Source organism: Lolium rigidum, chromosome 3 (genome assembly GCF_022539505.1).
Source record: "Lolium rigidum isolate FL_2022 chromosome 3, APGP_CSIRO_Lrig_0.1, whole genome shotgun sequence".
Lineage (NCBI taxonomy): Eukaryota > Viridiplantae > Streptophyta > Magnoliopsida > Poales > Poaceae > Lolium > Lolium rigidum.
This window is the reverse complement of record NC_061510.1, coordinates 408,776,487-408,792,031: the sequence shown is the minus strand read 5'-3', so window position 1 is coordinate 408,792,031 and position 15,545 is coordinate 408,776,487. Positions and strand designations below refer to the sequence as shown.

Here is a 15,545-nt window from a genome sequence, read left to right as displayed (position 1 = left end):
ACTTGTGAAGGGCAGCCAATCGCTCCTTCAACATTTGATTCAGCTGTCGCCCGCGCCATATTTAGATGGTAAGTTTCACCCAGAGTAGGAGAGAGTAGAGGAAGCAACGACGGCTAAGCAGCCTAGCTCAACGAGCTCAACAACTTTCAAAAGGGTATGTTTGACCCGAAGGTCGATCAATTCCTCCAAAGAGGCAATAGGAAGTATCCTAATGATTATTTAGCGTGCTAAGCATCTCTACTCTATCAGGATTATTATATAATCTCTACTCAGGGTATCAAGTAAGAGGCGACAAGCGAATCAAGGTTGGTATGTCAATCGACACGCTAGCTACTGGAATAAAATAGCATATATATTTGTAAAACATAAAATAGCATGCAATTTGTAAAACTGGGATAAATATGATGAGAGGGCATGCCTTCGTTGTCAAACTCCTTCCCTTCACCTCCTTGGTCGTGATCGTACCACTCTCCGTTTCCCCCTAATCGTCGTATCGAAGCAATAACAATACAAATAAATACAAGCAATACAACGAAAGACGATTCGAATGAAAAGTGGCAAATAAGAACCAAATAAAAAGTGTGATGATCGGTATACACTAAGAATACCGGAAGGGAACCGAAATGGCTTGTGTGGGATTCGGTTACTAATGGATAAGGCATCGTGATCGCTCCATATTAAGTAAAAAAATATATTTTAAAAAAACATATTCAGCGAACGTGCATAGATAGCATAGATTTAAAATGCAGTGTGTAAACAAACTACATGCTACTAGTCATACTCATACGTAGATAAATGACCCAGATTGAAATAAATTGCACATGCGATGGAAGCAATATCTAAAATCCAACAGGCATAAATTAACCAAAAAAAATGAACGTTGATAAATAGCATGGCATTAGTGTAACAGCCAACAACGATATGCTAATCAACAAAAGAATTACTTGCTGAATTGAACTACCCGTCTAGTAACAAACAATGAAATAACTTGATAAGATCTACTGATAATAACCAACTAGCTAATTAGCAGAAGTCAGACATGCAAGGCAATAATCGAATCTAGTAATTTACACTATCGCTAAGCATGTGTACAGAAGTGTAAAACACCACAGAGAATACATCCTCTAATTCTACCGAATGAAACTATAACCAAGCACATGTAATCAATTTGCAAAAGGTACTACATGACTGGCAATGCACCGTAATCAACTAGACAAGCAAAGCTAGCATCACTGCACGCACGCGTAGGCTAGCTTATTGTGATACAACGAGTTAACCTCACTTTTCAGAAAATAGATTGTTAAACGTTGGGTATAAATATCACTAACAGCACTACCGGTTTACTAGAGTCACATGAAACGTTTTCTAGGTTGGGCTCAAGATCAGTAGACATGTGGAAGATAGACTACCAAGCTGATGCCATCCGATGGCATTCGGTTCACCGGCAGCGCGACGAACTACCGAACTAAGGCTAAGGATCATGTCTAGGAGGTAGCTCTATGGATGGGGATCGCGTTCCGAGCAAAAGAAATGGCTGGTTCTCACCGAGTTCGTCGCGGTTTGAGGTAGACGTCGGCGGCCGGAGTCGATCGCGTTGCCGGAGGTGTCGTGGATGATCAACGATTTCCCTTCTCCTTCCGTGGGTTGGCTTCCTTGCTCCTAGTGACCTCCCTGGCGCAGCAGCTCCTCCTCTCGTGGCCTGGGTCGTCGGGAACGACGGCGGCGTTTAGCGGCGTTCTCGCGAGTTTGGCCTTGCTGTATGAGCCTTTGGCTCCAGTGATGGTGTGGGATGAAAGAGGAGAACGGAGGCGTCGGTCTGAGGCTGTATTAGAGGAGAACATGCGTTCTAGGGGACGTGCTTAAAGGAAAGGTTGAAGGCGAGGTAATGGCAAGAGTTTCTGGTGAGAGTCATGACGTTTATGGCTGGCGTTACTCATGCGTCCGCGCAGGAATACGAAGAAGAACATGTGTGGCAGTTCATCCAGTGTGTGCTGGGAAGGGTCGACCAACTTGTTCGTCTCTAGGCGGAAGGTGCTGGGACTGGGCCTGCAGGTCTAGTCGATGGGCCTGAGCTGATTGTGTCCGTGTACGAAAGATGGAATGCTCAGGAGAGAGACAGAGCGATGGAAAGAAAAAAATTGGTAAAGAAAAGAGACCAAGCGACTCGTACTAGTCCGGTCTGTCAAGGCGTTCGTGTGTGTGCATGGCTACAGCCATGGCACCCATGTACGTGCATGTCATAGTCTAGTGGGATTTCCAGATTGGAAATTTAAAATCAAGATCGAAATAAAAACATAAAAAGTACCAGGAGAAAATGTTTCCTTCTTTTATATGCCAAATTAATTCCAAAATATTTGAAATTAATTTCAACAACTCTAAACGAAATTCATTTTTATTTGACCGCGTTGCAACATCCCTTGTTTTAAAAAAAAAATTTGGCTCCCAAAAAATCCGGATGTTACAATAACCAAGATGGCATGTACTAGTATTTAGATGACCAAGATATAGAGAGTTGGCAGGTATACCGCTAATCTCGCCATCTCCGGCGGTGATGATGCCGTCACCGCGGAGAAAAAGTCTCTCGACATCCCCACAACAGTGTAATTTGAGGGGGAGGTAAATTAGGACTACACGGCATGATCCAGAAACCACAACGATTTGGATAACCCATATAATATCTCTACTATTTAAAAAGGAGGAAATGGTCCGTCGTTCGCTTCCTCTGACTCCTCGCTTCGCCCGCAAGCGCGCACATTGACCAATCCCAAAAGGAACTCACATAGGCTCGAAGGCCACTCTCGCTTGGCTTTTCCGGAGAAGAACCCTATCGCAATCTTATCGCGCCCCCATCCCGCTCTCCGCCACGCCCCTCTCCTTGCAGCCCCGACCAGCACCACTGTTGTCGGCTACATCGTCTGAGTCGTACATGAAGAGGAGGAGGACGGAAGACTGGTGTGTGGATGGCAGCGGCAGCGACGAACGGACAGGGCCTGCGGGAGCTAGGGCAAGCGATACAGTATTTCGGCAAGGCGTACAAGTGCGTGGACACAACGAAATACAGTTGGACACAACGAAGCTGGAGCAGACCGCTAAGAGCCTAAGGAGAGATTTTCGTGGTGGCCACAAACGCCTTATTAGTTGAGCTGGGTTCAGGTATGCACGCACGGATCGGCAATTTGCCGTATGAGTAAGACCATCTACCTCAGTTATTTTGACATTACCATATGCTTCACAAATACTGTATTTTACTTAGGAGATTATACATAAATTGTTTTTGCGGGGGATACATAAGAAATTGTTGGTATCAATATATTGCTCTGAAAAAAATCTTATGCTACCATGATATTGAATAGATGGCCGATAGTTATCTGTCGCAACTCTAAGTATATTCTATCATAATTTAGTTAGCTTGAAGCTGCAATTTTTTTTGTCAATGAAGCTCTTCAAATTTTCTCCACAACTTCTATTTAATAATTATCACTTTCAGCAATTTTCTGCTATACGTTTGCCCTAATTTAGTTTTAGCAACAACTTTCTGTAAAATCTAAGAAATGTATTACGGAGTATCATATTGGTAATTGTCGTTACCTCGGCACGAGCTCCACGTGATCGTGCTTCAAGGTGCACATCTTAATCTAATTTATTATGAACCAATGCGCAATGTTCTTCCTAAGAGTTCGCCTTTGTCACTTATTTTAGGTACTCTAGGTTTAGGGGTTTATTTTGCCGAGTGCCAAATAAGTTTCCCTTTTTTTTTGTGTCGGCATACTTAGGGTTTTGAATTTTGGTATATGAGAACATCCGATATCCACCAAAATCTTGAAAATTGTCCAAATTAGGCCAAACTGAATGTAATTGATTGGATTTGAATTTCATTTAATATATCTTTCAACACGGACCTGGGGTCTTCATTGCAAGTATAGAATGGCAGGATCATCTCGTCGTTGGCCACTCCGACTCGTGTTAGATACAACAACAAATCATAACCTTAGTCGCATGACCCAGACGTTGGTGGCTTAGTATGTCTTGTTGCATGTGCATCCTGTCGATGAATATTATTATCTTTCCACTCGTTCCCTTGGCTTCTTGATAAGCAGTCCTCGAACATGTCGCAGAACATGGTCCTGGCCACCATGGCGTTGACGGTGAATTGTATCGGGAACCGGGGCACCACTTTGTGAATCGTCGATGTCTGTCCCATCTTTGGCTTGCTAACCAAAACCATTATTTTCTTAACACGGTGGGGTTGACTCGGTGTTCATCATCGCTCCCTCGCCGTTGTTCACTTCGACTAGTGTTATAGTAACCGCTTCTTCCTTGACACGCATGACTCGTCGCCTATTGGCTAACCCTAACTCGTGCTTTGGTTGACGTGGTGGGCCCGTCTCCGTGTCCATCATCCTCTGACTCGTGTTACCATCACTTGTCCTTCCTTCGCATGCACAACTCGTCTTCGACTCGCTAACTATAATCGTTGTTTTCCTTGAAATTATTATGGTATCGTGTTCGGGTTCATCATTGCTCCTTCCCTATCAGTGACCCCGACTATCGTAACCCTAATTGTTGCTTCCTTAAGATGCATGGCTCGTTTACAACCCGCTAACTCTAGCATATGCTTTCCTTTAATTTTTGTGGGCACATCTTCTTGTTCAGCATCCTCGAACCATTGTGTCCATTGGATGCATAGATCCTCTACGTTTTTCTAACCTTAACAAATATATATAGTATGCTTTTAAAATCAATCCTAATATCACACACATAGTTAAGGTACCACATAAAAATTCATCAATAAAATGAAACATAAAATGATATGTAACTACTATATCCTAACATAAAGTGATGATCTATGTTAATTTACCATGCAAATATTGGTCATGCAATAAATTTCAACGAGCTTTGGTTTGTAAACGTCCTAATAACCTAGTAACTACAAGTACATTATTAAGATTCAACATGATCAATAATCGGAACCAGAACTCTTAGCAGCGTCCACCGCGTTGACGTGGCAGAGAACACTCGTTTATGATAAAAGCTAATGTGGTGTGGCCATCCCATGTCTATACCACCCCATTCATCGCCTTCGATCAATCATGTCTCTTTTTTTTTTGGCATAAAACCTTTTTGGTCACGTATTTCACTAATATAGCAAGTACACGCTATCTACAACAGCCTTCCTATATTTGGCTTGGATTGGAGAAAACTAAAAAAATATTTCAAATTGTTGGACCCTCCACCAAATAATTTAGCAAGGGTGGTATATTGGACTCTTCACTTTGTATATTTGCAAAGCCAAGAGGCACTTAATTTGTATAACTTGTGAAGGAATGCGGGAAAAGGACAACTGCCAAGCCGGAAGAGTCAGCTCGTTCCCCACCGCCCACGTCACCCCCCAATCCGGCCACCGTTCCCAATATGGAGCTCTCCCTGCCCCCCATCCTTCTCCACGACGACCTTGCCTGCGCGTAGGCAGCTATTGCCACTCTGGCGGTGCTAGCACCGAGCTCCACCACGATGACGTGGAAGCGTCTGCCATCGACCCCAAGCCGGTCGGCCAAGGGATCTTCGTCTCGGCCCTGTCCGACGGGAAACACCCGCGCCACACCGCCCCACGTTTTTCGGTGACCATGCCCCACTGCCGCGTGTCTGCACCTGAGCCCCACCACCCGCGTATGATGGTGACACGACGGGGAGGTGCACCAGGAGGGACCTCACGTCCTGTGGCCACCCCGTAAGGCGCGGAGCTAGGCCTAGATGCGTGGCCACACCCACCACAGTCGGCGCACCTACGTGGTGAAGCCAGCGTGCGGTGGTCAGCGGAATGGCAGCCCAAGGTTTTTGGACCTGATTGCTTATTCTTTTTTTGTTTATTTAGGGGCTATTTGCAAAGTTTGTGTCCCTTTGCAGATTAGGTAATCCAATTATACCAATGCTGCCTTTTGGTATACCCAGTTTTTAGCAACCCATTATAGAAAGTCTCTTGGAGATGTTCTGAGCTTTGTAAAATTGGTTACTAGGTAAGAGCATGTCTAACAGACCCCTTAAAAGGACCAAACCCGTATAATAACCACCGAAATAAGGGGTTGGGCGCTACCCGGCCGTCTAGCAGACCCCGTAAAACAGGCCCCCGCATCGATTTTTTACAGTTTTGGCTACGGGGCGGCTCTTCGCCCCTTACTTGTACGGGGCGGGAGGCTGAATACAGGGCCAACCCCTCATCCTATTTCACTAGGGCGCGCGGAATTCCCAACCGTTTTCCCCGCGCCGCCGCTGAAAACGGAATATTCCGCAGGATTCTGTTTTACGGGGTGGGGATATGGGGTCTGCAACTCCTATGGCTATGTGCATGTTTATTAGGCTTCTTTTCACATATCAACCGCTATCTTGACGGCACACTCTAATTCTATGGTATTTGTCGCTTCTTGTTTTCAATTTGGCATACGCAACATGCATGGTGTACGTGGTTTCCATGGGGCAAACAATTAACAACTACTGTCCGTAGTATTCAACACTTGCAGCTAGCTGATCGATCGATGTGGTGCTCATCAAACTAGCTAGCTTAGCTCGTACGTATAGGTATACTACAATATATGATCGATGTATTGGAAATATTGGAACCCTAAAATTGTGTTCATTCATGGAGATGGATTTTTTAAGTAGCTAGCTGGCGGTGCACTAATCAATTAATTAATTAATTAATCAGCGAGTTGCTTATCTCCCGTATACGCGCGTCTGCGGTGTGCGAGCTGATCAGTCAATCAAGATAGATACCTAACTAAGCACTAATATTGTGGACCGCGACGTGGTGGACTCATCGGCTGGTTCGGCAAGGATTCCGCTCGCTCGCGCCCATGTGGAGCGCGACATGCTGGCAGCTTCACCAAGAGCACAAACTTGAGTTGCCAAGAACAATGATCCTTCACAGATTACACACTGCCAAGGGGTACACCACTAGGTGGACCTGACGGCGTACGACGACGCTACCGGCGAGGCAACCTGATCGCAGCGGCACTTTTGTGCCTCCAGCTATTGGCCGGCGGCGCGGCGCTGGTTTGGCTCCGGCGGTGGCCTCACCACGGTGCAGGGCTCCATCCCCTGTGCCGACAGGTATGGGTTGCTTCTAGTGGATGGGTACCTAAAGGCAGTGGTGGACAGGTGGCATGGCCTTCCCTGGATTTGGGAGCAAGGCAGCCGGCGAGAGCCTGGCCCGGATTCGTCGAGGCCGACCACAGCAGAGCCTTTGGGTGTCAGTCACATTGCTGATGGTGTTGTTAGTGCGTTTCTTGTCTCCTCGTCCAAGTTCTTCGTTGAAACCCTAGATATTTAGGTGTACAAAAAACCCTCAATACAGGCTCCCCGGATCTGAAGAAGCATGTCGGCTTCACGTCATTCTTCCCTCATAGCAGCTTCGTCTGAAGTAGGGATTGACAAGTGGGTTTGTGGCTATGAGGATGCCGGAGGATGGAGTCGCATCAAGATTATGTTAGTCCCGCGTCGTGGACGATGGCAGTGCAAGTCCTCCAGAAGATTCATGGTGGCCCAAGTTGTCCCTGGTGGTTCCGACTCTTCCGGCGAGGCGACCAGAGTGCTACGACGTGTTGCGTGGCCCCGGCCCTTGGCCGGTGGCGCGGCACTAGTCGCCTGCTGTGGTTCCCGCGGCGGGTGCATGGATCCATTCTCTGGGCCGATAGACCTAGGTTGCTTCTTGTGAATGGGTGCTCGCGGCGGTGGTGGACAGGTGGCCTGGCCTTCCCTAGATTTGGGAGCGAGGCAGCCATCGAGAGCATGCCCTAGATTCTTTAGGGCCGACGATGGTGGAGCATGTTCGTGTCGTCACCTTCGTAAGGCATCGTTGTTGTGTTTCTCGTCTGTACCTCCAAAGTTCTTTGTGGGAAATCCTAGATCCGGGCTATACAGATCGGACAATGTCGGCTTCGCGTCGTTCTTTCCTCTTGAGGGCGTCATCTGAAGTAGGGATTGGCCAGCAGCTTTATGGTCCGTGTTGGTGATCGATGGTATCCTATGTAGCAACGGCTATGATGATGCACGAGGATGGAGTCCCAATAGGTCGTGGTAGTCGCTCTACGGCATATGGGAAAGGGATTGGTCTTCTTCTCACTAATGTTGGTTGGCAGCGGTATGACCAATGCCAGCTGGTTTGTGGTTTGTGTTGGTTGCGGTATGGTGCGAGGATGGAGTCGCAAAAAGGTTGCGGTAGTCGCTTTGCGGCGTGTCAAAAAGGGAGGGGGCTTTCTTCTCAATGATGTTGGCGTGCGGTGATTTGGCCAGTAAGAGGGGTCTTCTTCTCACTGATATTGATTTGCGGAGAAACTTATCTTGATCGAATGTGTAATTTGTTCCCTTGGCATACATGCTCTATCATTAGGAGAGTATTAATGTAAGATTAATAAATCGCATGATAAATTAGACACATTTTTATTACGTCACGGTTATGTGTCGTCAAAATCCAGTGTCACGTGTGACACATAAATAGATCCAAAATTCTTTGTTCCGGCCTATAAAGGAAGCTAGCTAGCTAGCTAGCTAGTCTTGATCAGCCAGCAATGCTGGCTCTTTCGCTTGACTTGATCAGACCAAAATGGTGCGCTTGCAGTGGGAAAAGCATATGTATGGAAGAGGTATGCACAGTAGGAAAAGCATATGCACATACCCATACCTGAGGTAAATGTGATGTCAGTTATTTTATGCTACTGTTTTTGTGTATGTAGACTTTGGTGTGGCATGCATGCCCTCATTGTAATCATGGGTATTAATGTAGATCTATATTTCATGCAAGTCAAACACTTGTTGTTATATGCTTAGAGACTAGATAATGCCTAATTAGATACTCATTTAGGGTGTTATTGCGGCGCTCTACTAAGAGCAACTCCAACAGCCGCGCTATATCGCGTCCGTGCCAAAAAGAAAAAAAGCCTTGCCAATATAGCGCGCCACAAGCGTTTTTACACGCTCCAGCAAGAGATGCAAATTTTTACACCTCACCCACTCCGGCGCCATCGTCGCACCGATTCGCCCCCGGCGCGTTCTCCCGCTGTAGATCCATCGCCACGCCTCCACATGGCTAAATCGAGCTAGCCGCTGACGCGCCCTCTTTTGTTCGCCGCTCGATTCGTCGTTTCGACGCCGCGTGTCGCTCGATTTGGTAGAACCGTGCTGCCGCAGCGCTGCGCTGAGCTCGGCAGCGACGATGTCCTCCTCCATCCAAGACGCAACTTGGCGCGCCCAAGGTGATCATCGAAATCTTTTTTTTAAGGGAATGGCCCCGAGAGGCCTGGAAGCTTTGATTAAACGAACGGACGGTACAAAGTTACAAGCAGCCCCTTAAAAGAAAAGGAAAATACAACACAGGGCTGATATTTTACAACCAGCACCCTAGATCTATTTGTGAAAACGCGATCAGGTACTTAGTCGCCGCCGCTGATTTGGAACCACCACCTCCAGGCACCGTCGTCGCCGCCGGGGAACATGCCACTTGGGGCGTCGATGGCGTAGCCTCCCGGAGTGGGGTTGATGAAGATCCTCGCGCAGAGGATAAAGAGTCGAAGAAGAACAAAGCTTCCCGACATGGAGTGGCTTCTTTCGCCCAAGATAGCTCCGGCGTCCCTTCGCCGTCGCTGATGAACTCCAACTAGAACCGCTTCCAGCACGCATGCCAATTTCCTTCCAAGAAAGAAGTTGAGCAACAGCTGGTTGCCTCACAGCATCCTTCCCCTCCGCACCATCGCCATGATGGTCAAAGAGGGAGAGCGATACTACGGGAGCAGAGGCTGTCGCCCAGACACCGAACCTCCACATCGTCGATGCGGAAGATGAAGCCCAGAATAGCTTCTCCCCCTCGCCTCCACGGCCGTCCAGGAGAAGCTCCACCGGACTGCAACCCTCAACCCGCCGCCCCTCCTCCTCGCCGCCATGGCAGGCCAAGAGAAGCTCCGCGTCGAGGATCTCTCGCATCTTGATGTGGATGACGACCAAGCCTTTATTCAAGGAGACTGTGCTCCCCTCCGCCGCCGCCAGCTCCGACCTGAGGAGCACAAGCAGAAGAGAGAGAAACCATAAGCATCTCTGGATCTGGCCGCCATGACCCTGAGATCTGCTCCTACTACCGGGCATAGAACCCCAAACTACCCTACATCTAGACCTAACTACACTACGGAGGCCGTAGCCTTCCCTTAGCGCGTCTCGACCGGCGGCGCCGGCGAGAACGGCCTTGGGTCGGCCCGGCGAAAAAGAAACACCTCTCAAACTACTGTAGCGCAAGGAGAGCGAGGGAGGGGGGAAGTGAGCCGCGATCATCGAAATCACAGCAAGGTATATGTTTCGCGGCTGATGCACCCTTTTTATTTAGATTTTATTTGGTAGAAAAAGTAAGTTCAATTATTTTACATGTTTGTAGATGAGCGTGTCCTGTGAACGCAATATAGCATGCTGAATTTTGGCATTGTTGTTCGAGTTGCTCTAACCATTTATCAAAAATACTCCTGATATCAAAATATTCTCAAAAACTCTATCTCCAGCTTTCCAAGATCTATGGAATCGCCCCAGTCGGAGCCCCACGGAATGGGCGGGAAAACACTAAAAAGGAAAAAAATAGGTGGGAAAAACAAAAAAAAAATGTTAAATGGGTGGGGAAAGCCAAAACAAATAATCAGATCGAAAAGGAAAAATCCGAGAACAGGCGGGAAAAAAGTCAGAAGGAAGAACTTCTGCAACACATATCTATAAAGCTAACGAGCAAGGCCCGTCGTTCCATGCATCGTCTCGATGCCACGGTTTCTTGAGGACATTCTTTAGGGCCCGACGACAGCAACTACCTATCATTTTATGCGCCTTTACAAGTATCTCCAAAGTTTAGATGTTCTATTTTCTAATGATATATTTTTTGCATTATATTAAATTATATAGGTTAAATTGGCGACCTAGGGATACGGAGAAGACTAGTAAACTGAGACAAAGGGGTATGTCAATGGTTGCATGTTGGCAAATCCCAATGTCATGTGTCACGCAAAGATAGACGTGAATATATCCAAAAGTTGGGCTCACGCCAATATCTTGATGCTACGAGTGACGTGCCGCCACACCGCCCATGATTCCATGATCCCTACTGGTGGGAGAGCATGTACTTCAATTTTTCGTTCCCGCCTACGGAGGCAGCTACTCCCTCCGGTCTATTTTGATTGACTCAGATTTAGTACAACTTTATACTAAATTCGAGTCAATCAAAAAGATCGGAGAGAGTAGCTAGCTAGTCTTGACTCTTGATCAGCCAGAAATGTTGGCTCTTTCGCTTCACTTGATCTGGCTGTGATGTCAATTATTTTATGCCATTGTTCTTGTACATGTACCATGGTGTGGCATGCACGCCATCATTACAATCATGGGTATTAATTTAGATCGATATTTCATGCATGTTGAAACACTTGATGTTTTGTTCTTACCGACTAGATAATACCTACTTACATATTCGTTTAGCGCATTCTCGCGACGTCCTACTAACCATTTAGCAAGAATACTCTCGACCTCAAAATTGTCTCAGAAAACTCAAACTCCAGCTTTCCAACATATGCGGAATTGCCCTAATCGCACCTTGTATGTAAAGTTAGGGCTTGTAAGAAAAAAAAAAGTAGTGACGGTGAATAATCCCACGGAATGGGTGGGAAAACATGAAAACGAAAAATGGGTGGGAAAAGCGGAAAAAGTGAAATGGGCGGGAAAAGCAAAAACGAATAATCAGAGTGAAAAGGAAAACCCCGATAACGGGCGGGAAAAATCAGAAGGAAGAATTGTTGCAACACCTATCTATAAAGCTCACGAGTTAGGCCCTTCATTCCATGTATCATCTCGTCACCACGCTTTCTCGATGACACACTTTCAGGCCCGGCAACGGTAACTACCTATCATTTCATGTTCATTTACAAGTATCTCCATGCGACGACACAGGATGGGACCCCAACAAGCTTCTCTACTCGGATTTCTGTGGTGATCCGGATTGCTTGGGGTGTTCTTCACGTCGTCTACATCCATGACCTCCGCAGACACGAAAGCCAGGATTATCCATATGAATGATACGCAAGCTGGTCCACGCTCACCGGTTAGGGGCGGTGGCATCTCTTCTTTACAATCATATATATATGTTGTCTAAACAGGTTCATGCTTAGCAAAGATCCGCGACTATATTAATGTATCCTTTTTTAGCATGTTCATTTCTTTGCGAGAGATTAATTTTAATATTTCACTTTCGTATGATTGATGGATATGGCGCCTTTGTACTAAATTGTTGGCTGTGGTTTGGCCACTGAGAGGGGTCTTCTTCTCACTGATATTGATTTGCTGAGAAACTTATCTTGATCGAGTGTGTAATATTGCCCCATGACACGTATGTTCTATCATTAGGAGAGTACTAATGTAAGATTAATAAATCGTATGATAAATTAGACACATTTTTATTACGTCATGGTTATGTGTCGTTAAAACCCATTGTCACGTGTGACACAGAAATAGATCCAAAGTTCTTCGTCACCGCGTTTCCTCGTGGGCATTCTTTCATGCCTGGGGATGGCAAATACTTGTCATCTCATGTGCTTTTCCAGAGCAACCAATCAGGATTGGATCCCAAGCATCTCTACTCGAACTCCGGCAGCAACTTCCAACTAGAAGCAGACAAGACCATATATATCTTCGCAGGTAGAGTCCCCAATTGCTTCAAGGGTGCACCAGATGGGGACCTGAGTTGCTAGGGGTGTTCTCCACGTACATCTCCATCCACGACCTCCCTAGAAACGAAAGCCAAGAGTATCCACATGAAGGATACATCATACGTCTCCATCCACGATCTCCATTGACACGAAAACCAAAATTACCCAGACGAAGGATACACCAGCCAGCCAGTCCATGCTCACCGTGAGGACGTCTGACTACAAACTTGTTCATTCTTTAGCGTGCAAAGATCCATGGCTATTTCAATGTATCCTTTTGTAGCATGTTCATTCTATTCCAGAGATTAGTTTCAAGATTTCTTTTTAGTATGCTTCGTTGATATGGCGCCCCTGTATTGAATTGTTCTACCCTACAACACAATAAGAAACATATGCCAGCACGTAGTTCACATATAGTATTTTTTTTCTTGGAACAAAATTTGGCGCTGAAAAGGTGGCAACGTGTCAGGATTTTCTTACTACAAAATTGTCAGAATTTTCTTTGACTTAATCTCCAGGTGGTGCAGTTTACAAGAGCCTCAAGAAAAACTACTAAATTGTCAAAAATTTCTTGCAGTAAGAAAGCTGGCAGCTCAGGGAAAGGTTAACAAGCAAAGATTTTAGAAATTTTCGGAAGAACCTCTCCTGTTTTCTGTACATACAGATCACAGCAAAACAATTCACAATAAAAGGTGCACACAGCGTAGGTACTGTGACATTCAGACACGAACCCCTGCTCCATCACCAATATAACCAAACAGAAGCGCAAAGCTAAGAACAAAGATTATTACAAACAAGGCAAAGGGAATTACAACAATATTACAACTCCAGGTCTTCTGGAGCGTTACAAAACCAGACGCAACGGCAGCAGCAAGATCGCCGGAGCCAGGGCAGCTTTTTCTTTCAGGTCACGCTTCTTGACTCACAAACAGGCCACTCACCTGCAGTACACACATACAGAAAGTGGAAGGATCTAGCTAATACTTTCTTAGTCCTTCTGGTCTTCTTCTTTCTTTACCTACGTACTCAAACACAAAGACATTAGAATGCTTGTACCACCTAGCTCAGGTGATGCAATTTTCTTCTTTTTGAGCTCAAGCTAAAGGCAACAATAAGACTGGTCTGATCATAATTTTTATTAAAACAAAGAATTCTTATAAACGCAAGATAAAGCTTCCAAGCCAGGCAACAATTCGGCAACATTTAAGTGGCAGAAAATCCATCTTTCGGCAAGCCGCTGCAGATGCATTACAAACAGGCAACAAAACGAATTCATCAAGCAAACATTGTGTTGAATCAGAAAAGAGCTTGGTAACTTGGATCATTCAAGTCCAGATCAGCTCCAACAAGTGCAACAAGCAACATTATAGACAAAACCCTCATCAATAGCAAGAACTCAAGATCCAGGTCTAGCCCACACTAAATAAATAACAGGTGCAAGGTAGGCATTGATAAAGTCAACCAAACCAAGCAAAACTCGGCAGCAGTTTAGGGACGGAAATCTAAATTTCGAGATAAGTAGCAGCATAGGCATCAGTAAGGCAGCAAACAGAATTCATCTATAAAAGGTAGCATTACGTTGAATCACAAAAAGCTCCAGATGAGCTTTAAGTAAAGGCAACCATGCAAAACCCTCTTCAACAAGAGTAAAGCTTCAAACAGAGCCACGTTAAATAATATTCTGGTTCAGAGTTGACATTAACTAAATCAAGTTAAACCAATCCCAAACAAGAAAGACAGGCCCAATCCAATGTTATATCTTGAGAACGTGATTATGTACATGATATATTCAGCACATGACCATGTAAACTCAAAACCTGGTAACATCATGTAAATGACATATATATTCAGGAAATGACCATGCTTGTGAGGCGACATGGTATCTGGCAGGGAGCCAGAAGAGCCGTCGCCTCCTTTACCTCTGTGTTTATTCTTTTCAAATCATGTTTCAACTCACACAGCAGCGTTTGCGGCTGTTGTCATTTTCCTCCATGCAAGTCTGCAATGCATTATTATGCATATAAGATGATACACATCCCAAGTAAGCAACAATGTACGGGGTACTATTATCCGAGACCTGGTATAGAGAGAGAGAGGGAGAGAGCTTAATTACCTTAGCATGCTTTTGATGTGCCACGGCTATCAGCCTTGTCCTTTCCTGAAGAAATAACCCAATTTGATCAGAGAAGACAGTAATTGACCATACAAACTATTCCATCCATTCCACATTAGTTGTCTCTGATTTGGATGTATCTAGACGCATTTTGTGTGTAGATTCGTCCGAATCCACGACAAGTAATACGTAACAGAGGGAGTAGAGCTTATAAGGAACAAGAAAGGTGAAGCGAAAAGGAGCCCACCTTGTAGTTGATCGGGAGTGCCACGAATGGCAGCAGCAGGTTTCTTCATGTAGATGAACACATTTGATGCTGCATATAAGAAGACAACAATTTAGCTAGTGCTGCTGCCGTAGGCACATTGGTGGGTGTAAGTAGCACATACATCACTAGCAAATTCGTTGTTCCGTGGATGGATTATTCTTGGAGCAGAGCAGGAGAGGTTGACACTGATTAAGTCAAGTTAAACCAATCTGAAACAAGAAAGACACGCCCAGTCCATGTTATATCTTGATAACGTGATTATCAACATGATATATCCAGCACATGACCATCTAAATTCAAAACATGTTAACATCATGTAAATGATACATATATTACGGAAATAACCATGCTTGTGAGGCGACATGGTATCTGGCAGGTAGCCAAAAGAGCCATCGCCTCCTTTACCTCCCTGTTTATTCTTTCCAGCTATGAATTACCACTTTGAAAGCATGTC

At 45.5% G+C, this 15,545-nt stretch overlaps 1 long non-coding RNA gene across 1 annotated transcript; it reads right to left on the bottom strand.

The window, feature by feature from the left end:
- Positions 1-14,448: 14,448 nt before the first annotated feature.
- Positions 14,449-15,043, bottom strand: LOC124701032. The gene is made up of 2 exons (XR_007001898.1): positions 14,824-15,043; positions 14,449-14,709 (listed from the first exon to the last, which is right to left on the bottom strand). It is a non-coding gene; the product is annotated as an uncharacterized LOC124701032 (long non-coding RNA).
- Between the last annotated feature and the right edge of the window lie 502 nt (positions 15,044-15,545).